Below are 5,921 nucleotides of genomic sequence, written 5' to 3'. Positions count from 1 at the left end.
GGAGACCAAAGACGGAGGGCGGGGCTTGTAGGTTTCGGCCACGCCCCTACTCGATTTCCAGCGATGGGGCGGGGCCTGAGCTTTAGAGTCCTGTTTCTACTGGTGGAGCCCAGCCATGGGGCGGGGCCTGTGCGATCGAGCCACGCCCCCTGGACTTGGGCCACCTGGAGGGACCAAAACTCCCGCTGGTGAATCAGATGCTAAACCTGGCGCCTGGGTTTTCTGGGTGCGACAGACTTAGGCAACCCCAGAGGGGGATTCCTAAGGCCCTGCCTGACCCGTGATGATGAGAAGACTGATCTGGTGGGGGAAAAGGTGTGCTCAGTGACTCATGTCAGGGGAAGGTTGCACCCCCTCTTTGGGGAAGCAAATGTGCCCATCACAGATTGTCACCATCCCTAAATGCTTCTATTTTCTTACCTGGGGACAGAATTCCCTGAGCTAGGTTTTTCAGCTGATTTTTCAGCACGTAGTAGGTATCTCATAAGCATTTAATATGTACTTTTCAGCTATCTCATCTGGTTGTGCTGGGACCCCCATCCCAACCCAAACTGATTGTACCTCTCTAAGCCACATCTCACTCTTTGACCATGTGTTTTTCTGCTTCTCACACACACCCATAATCAATAATATGGTCGGACAATATCAGAATTGTTTGCTTTGCTTATTTTTTTCCCCTAGGGCCCAGACAAACAACTTGGTCACTTCTTACTCTATTTACTTATGGTTTTATTGTTATGATTTTATTCAGTTGCATGATCTGAGATAGTGCCTGACACAAAATTTGGGGTCCAACAGTCAATATTTGCTTATATATACATATATATTAACTACTGAGGACAGAGCAATAGCACAGCAGGGAGGACATTTGCCTTTCACAGGGCCGACCCAGGTTTGATCCCCAGCATCCTGCATGGTCCCTCCTGCCTGCCAGGAGTAATTTCTGAGTGCAAAGCCAGAAACAACCCCTGAGCACCACTAGGTGTGGCCCCCAAGCAAACAAAAAATATTCATGACTTCCAGGAAGTTAAAATAAATAATTATGTGACTGGAGAGCTTGTGCAGGGGTTAAGTTACATGCTTTATCATGTGTTTGATCTCTAGTGCTACCTGGTTCCCTGAGCATTGACAGGTATAGCTCTCAGAGCACCTCCTGGCACTCCTTTGGAATAGCCTGCGGTCCCCAGATCTTCAGGCCCCAGTTCTGATCCTCAGGCCGATTTGGCTGAGTTGTCAGCAGGGGTCCTTGAAAGCTCCTTCCCCCAAATCAGTCATTGGGAGGAATACTTGTTTAGGTTTAGATGAGGGATGACATACCCAGCAGTGTTCAGGGTTTACTCCTGACTGTGCTCAAGGATCAATTCTGGCAGGACTCGGGACAGAAAAACCATGTGTAGGCAAGTGCCTTCACTACTGTTCTGTCTCACCTGCCTGGGGTGGTGTGAAAAGACGTGCAGGCTCTCCCTCTCCTTGTTTCCTAGATCCCACATCTCCTGGTGAAGCCACAAGTACCAGAACCTTCTGAGCAGGAACCTCCCCATTTTGTGCGCACCCAAATCTTCTAATATGAATCAGCATCCTTCCTACCCCACCCTCCAGCTCCTGGGATGTCTTTTCCCTACAGCCTTCATTTCCTCTTCTCTCTCTAGTTCCCAGTCTTCAATCTGTGCAGCCTACCTCCACCTCATCCTCATCTACTCCTTATTCTTTCTCTTTCTCCCACCTACCTGCTTTGGGACAACTCAGCCTAGTCAGGTGCTAGGCAGGGGGGATTCCTGAGATCCCTTTTTATCCCTAACTCCAGTCACCAGGAGTTAGAGGCGCAACTTTCCAAACTCTTGTCTCCTCTCCTTCAAATGACAGCACTGAACTTGTAGATTATGCACATTCAGTTTTTATTCGCCACTCTTATTCCTGTGCTTCTTTCTCGTAGTCAGACGAACCTTTAAGAACACAAGCAGTGTTCTTAAACTGAAATGGGGGCAGAGAGATAGCATGGAGGTAAGGCATTTGCCTTGCATGCAGAAGGACGGTGGTTCAAATCCCGGCATCCCATATGGTCCCCCGAGTCTGCCAGGAGCGATTTCTGAGCATAGAACCTAGAGTAGCCCCTGAGCACTGCCGGGTGTGACCCAAAAAACAAAGCAAAACAAAAAAGAATACAAGCAGTTCCAAAGTGGGCTCTTGCCTATAACCAACAGTTTCCTGTCCCATTGAGCTTCCATTTCCCATCTGGAACATTTTTTTCATCTTACTAATTCAGAGCTAACTTGCTTATCACGTTGAGATAAGAGGTTTAGCCCTGTGCGCTGGACTTAGATCTAACTAACCAGGGTAAATTGCTTCACCTGCCATTTTGGCCCTGCAAGTTCTACCTGCTTGAAGCAAATTTCAAATCCTTAATTTTTTCCTCTTGGTTCAATGAGAAGGAAAAAAAAATAACATGATGGAGGAGATCCATAGACCCCAGAAGTTTGAAAAAAAATTATCTTATAGTCTCAATCACTCACTCAGACCACATGTACTAATACTGGAGTGATCCTGAGATGAGCATGGTTTTGTGCAAGACTTGCACACACATTTTTAAGGAGTTTGATTTTATAAATAAATATACATATATGTTTCTATATATTGGTTTGGGGGACACACCGATGGTGCTCAGGAGTTACTTCTGGCTCTGAGCTCTGGAGTAACCCTGGTAGGTGGTGGCGAGGGGGTCATATAAAATGCTAGGGATCGAACCTGGGTCAGCTGCATACAAGGCAGCGACTGCTTCTGCCCCTGAAATATATGTATGTTTGTGTGTATTAGTGGGTTCTCCATCAGAGATTTTCTTTTTATCCAGCTTGCTCTAGATTCTAGATTCTAGAGCAAGTGATCCTCAAACTATGGCCCGAGGGCCACATATTGTATTTGTATCTGTTTTGTTTCTTCATTGCAAAATAAGATATATGCAGTGTGCATAAGAATTCGTTCATAAGTTTTGTTTTTACTATAGTCAGACCTTCCAATGGTCTGAGGGACAGTGAACTGACCCCCTGTTTAAAAAGTTTGAGGACCCTTGCCTGAATCAACCTCTGTCCCTGTGTCATAAAGCAATTAGTTCCCTCCATTTGTTGTGTCTCCTTTGATGAAAAATGAAGGGAAAGAAAGTCTGATTGATCCTATTTCACTACCTATGTGGGTTTTCTCTCTTTTCATTTTCATAATTCTACCTCTGAGGTTTTTCAGGTTCGGCTTTCATGGTACCCATATTCAATGTTTTTAACTCCTTCCTCTCTTCCTTCTAGATTCGCCTGATGGCCCCTGAGTCGAGACATAAAACAAGGCAAAAAAACACTTAAGCAAAGCTGAGATGTCTCAGCTCCAAAGTACAACCACCCTGTTTCATTTGCAATTTTCTCACACCAGATTTTTAAGATGTCAATTCAAGCATCTCAGTTTTTGTAAGAGAATCTCAATTTCTGTAAGAGTTTTTTTTTTAAGCTTTTACTTTCATTTTCCTTCTTGCTTTTTCCCTATCTTAACATAGCATGCATAGATAGCCCACTCCTCCCAAGTAAGGAAAGACCTCATGCACAGGAGGAAGAATCTAGAAGTCATCGGGGCCTGCTACAGTGGTGTGCAGTGGTTAGAGAAAGCCTCTGTGTGAGGAAGCGTTGAGTGAGCTGTAATTGTGGCTGTATAGGTGAGACTGTGGAAAAGTCCACAGGAGAAATTCAGCAATGAAAATCAGCCACATCATTTGCCATATCCAGATAAGTTCAGAGAATTGAGCTAAACCTCAGGTCAAGGGCGATGTGATGCTACTCCTTTTTGGCCTTTTGAAAATACTACAATTCAGAGTTGCTTGACCACAGTACCACTGACATTTGGACTTGGGTAATTTTGTGTTGACATGGGACTGTCCCGTGCATTACAGGATGTCTAGAAACATGCTTGGTCTCTACCGGAACCCAGAACACCCTATTGCAGTAACTGTCATCCCTTGTAAAGGTAAAATGCACCTTCTGCCAGGGACCAACCATAGCAAGGGCAACTAGGGTAATCAGTTTATCTCCTTCTCTCACTTGAGAGTCAGTTAAGTCTGAAGTATCAGGTTAGTCCTGTAAGGTAAGAAAAAGAATGAAAACAAAAGATGAATTTAGCCAAAGCCTGACTGAAAAGTATAAGTAAAGCTGAACAAAAATGAATGGTAGGAAAAAAGTGGGGGAAGAAGAATTTGTAATTACTTTGTGCCAAAGCACAAACTATTTTCTTTTATTTCTGCAGGACATTCTAGAATAGCTAGTGGTGGCCTGATTGAGTGCTTGGACCAAGGCAGAGTGTCCTAACTATAACTGTGTTTTCTTATGTACAAAGGACCTCGGTCTGTCAAAGATTGCTGATGCCCATCACACCAGGATGCCTTCTGCTTCTAAACTTGCTTTACTTCTTCCAGTTAAGGAATTTGGGGCGGAGGGTAGGGAGATAGAAGAATGAGTAAAGTGTTTGTCTTGCATGAAGTTGATTTCTGTTTGAATCCCTGGTAGCCCACAGGAGTCCCTGAGCACCCCCTCGGTAGGGCCCCAACACTAAAATTAATAAATATATTTTTAAATAGAAGGTATTTTGGGGAGCTCAAAGTATAGGCATGGGGTGAATGTTGGTCGGGAAAGACTGTTCTAAGCAGAACGAACACTACATGTCTGGAGAATGTGGGGATGTCTCTTTTCTTGTTTGAATGAGTTTGGTTCACTCTGCCAAGGAAGCAACATACCAACCTGTCCATAGAGAGAAGGAAGAAAGAGAATGAAAGAGAAAGAAAGAAAGAAAGAAAGAAAGAAAGAAAGAAAGAAAGAAAGAAAGAAAGAAAGAAAGAAAGAAAGAAAGAAAGAAAGAAAGAAAAAGAAAGAAAGAAAGAAAGGAAGGAAGGAAGAAAGAAAGGAAGGAAGGAAGGAAGGAAGAGAAAAAAGAAAGAAAGAAAGAAAAGCAAGAGATGGGAGGGAGGGAAGAGAAAAGAAAAGGAGAAAGGAAAGAGAAAAAGAGAGAAGGTAGGGAAGGAGGAAGGAAGAAGGGAAGGAAGGAAAGTAGGAAGGAAGGAAAAAAAGAAGGAAGAAAGAATGGAAAGAAAAATCCCACCCCCAACAGCTACCCAAATAGCTGAGCCTGGACCAGAGTGGTGGCACAGCGGTAGGGTGTTTGCCTTGCACCTGTCTGACCTAGGACAGATTGAGGTTCAATCCCCCGGCGTCCCATATGGTCCCCAAGCCAGAAGCGATTTCTGAGTGCATAGCCAAGAGTAACCCATGAGTGTCACAGTGACCCCGAAACAAAAACAGAACAAAACAAAACAAAACAAATAGCTGAGCTGCCAATACTTTTTTAGACTGAACAGAATCATCTTTTTCTTCTATGCCTAACAGGACTTGTATTAGAAGCAACTGGAACCTGACTGTGGGGATGAAGTCTGTGCCAAGAGCTTGCTCCTGGCTCTGCTTTCAGGAATCACTCCTGGCATGACCCAGGGGACCATATAGGGTGCCAGGGATGGAACCTAGGTGGGCCTTGTGCAAGGCAAGTGGCCGACCTGTCACACACCTCCTGCTTTTGGGGGATCTAACTCACCTCGATGCCCTCACACACTGGAGCTCTTGCCAGCTGCTTTCACAATGCTATGTTCAGGGCCTCCCAACCTTCTTCAAACTCTATCCTGAGCGCCTCATGGCTTAAAATCCATGGGCACCCTGGTCAGAGGGTCCCATTTCAGCCTTGATCACACCTGCACTGCCAGCAGAACCTCAACACTTCTGCCTCTTCAGAGGCCCATCGGGACCCAGGGAGCCACAGCCTGAGAAAAGATTGAGCAAGTGCCATCTGGCTGCCACTTGCTTCTCAGAGGGTTCTCCCCTGACGGCCTAGAGCCCCGAGTTTGTGCGTCC

The sequence above is a fragment of the Suncus etruscus genome, chromosome 18 (genome assembly GCF_024139225.1).
Source record: "Suncus etruscus isolate mSunEtr1 chromosome 18, mSunEtr1.pri.cur, whole genome shotgun sequence".
Taxonomy (NCBI): Eukaryota; Metazoa; Chordata; class Mammalia; order Eulipotyphla; family Soricidae; genus Suncus; species Suncus etruscus.
Note: the sequence above shows the minus strand (reverse complement) of the source record.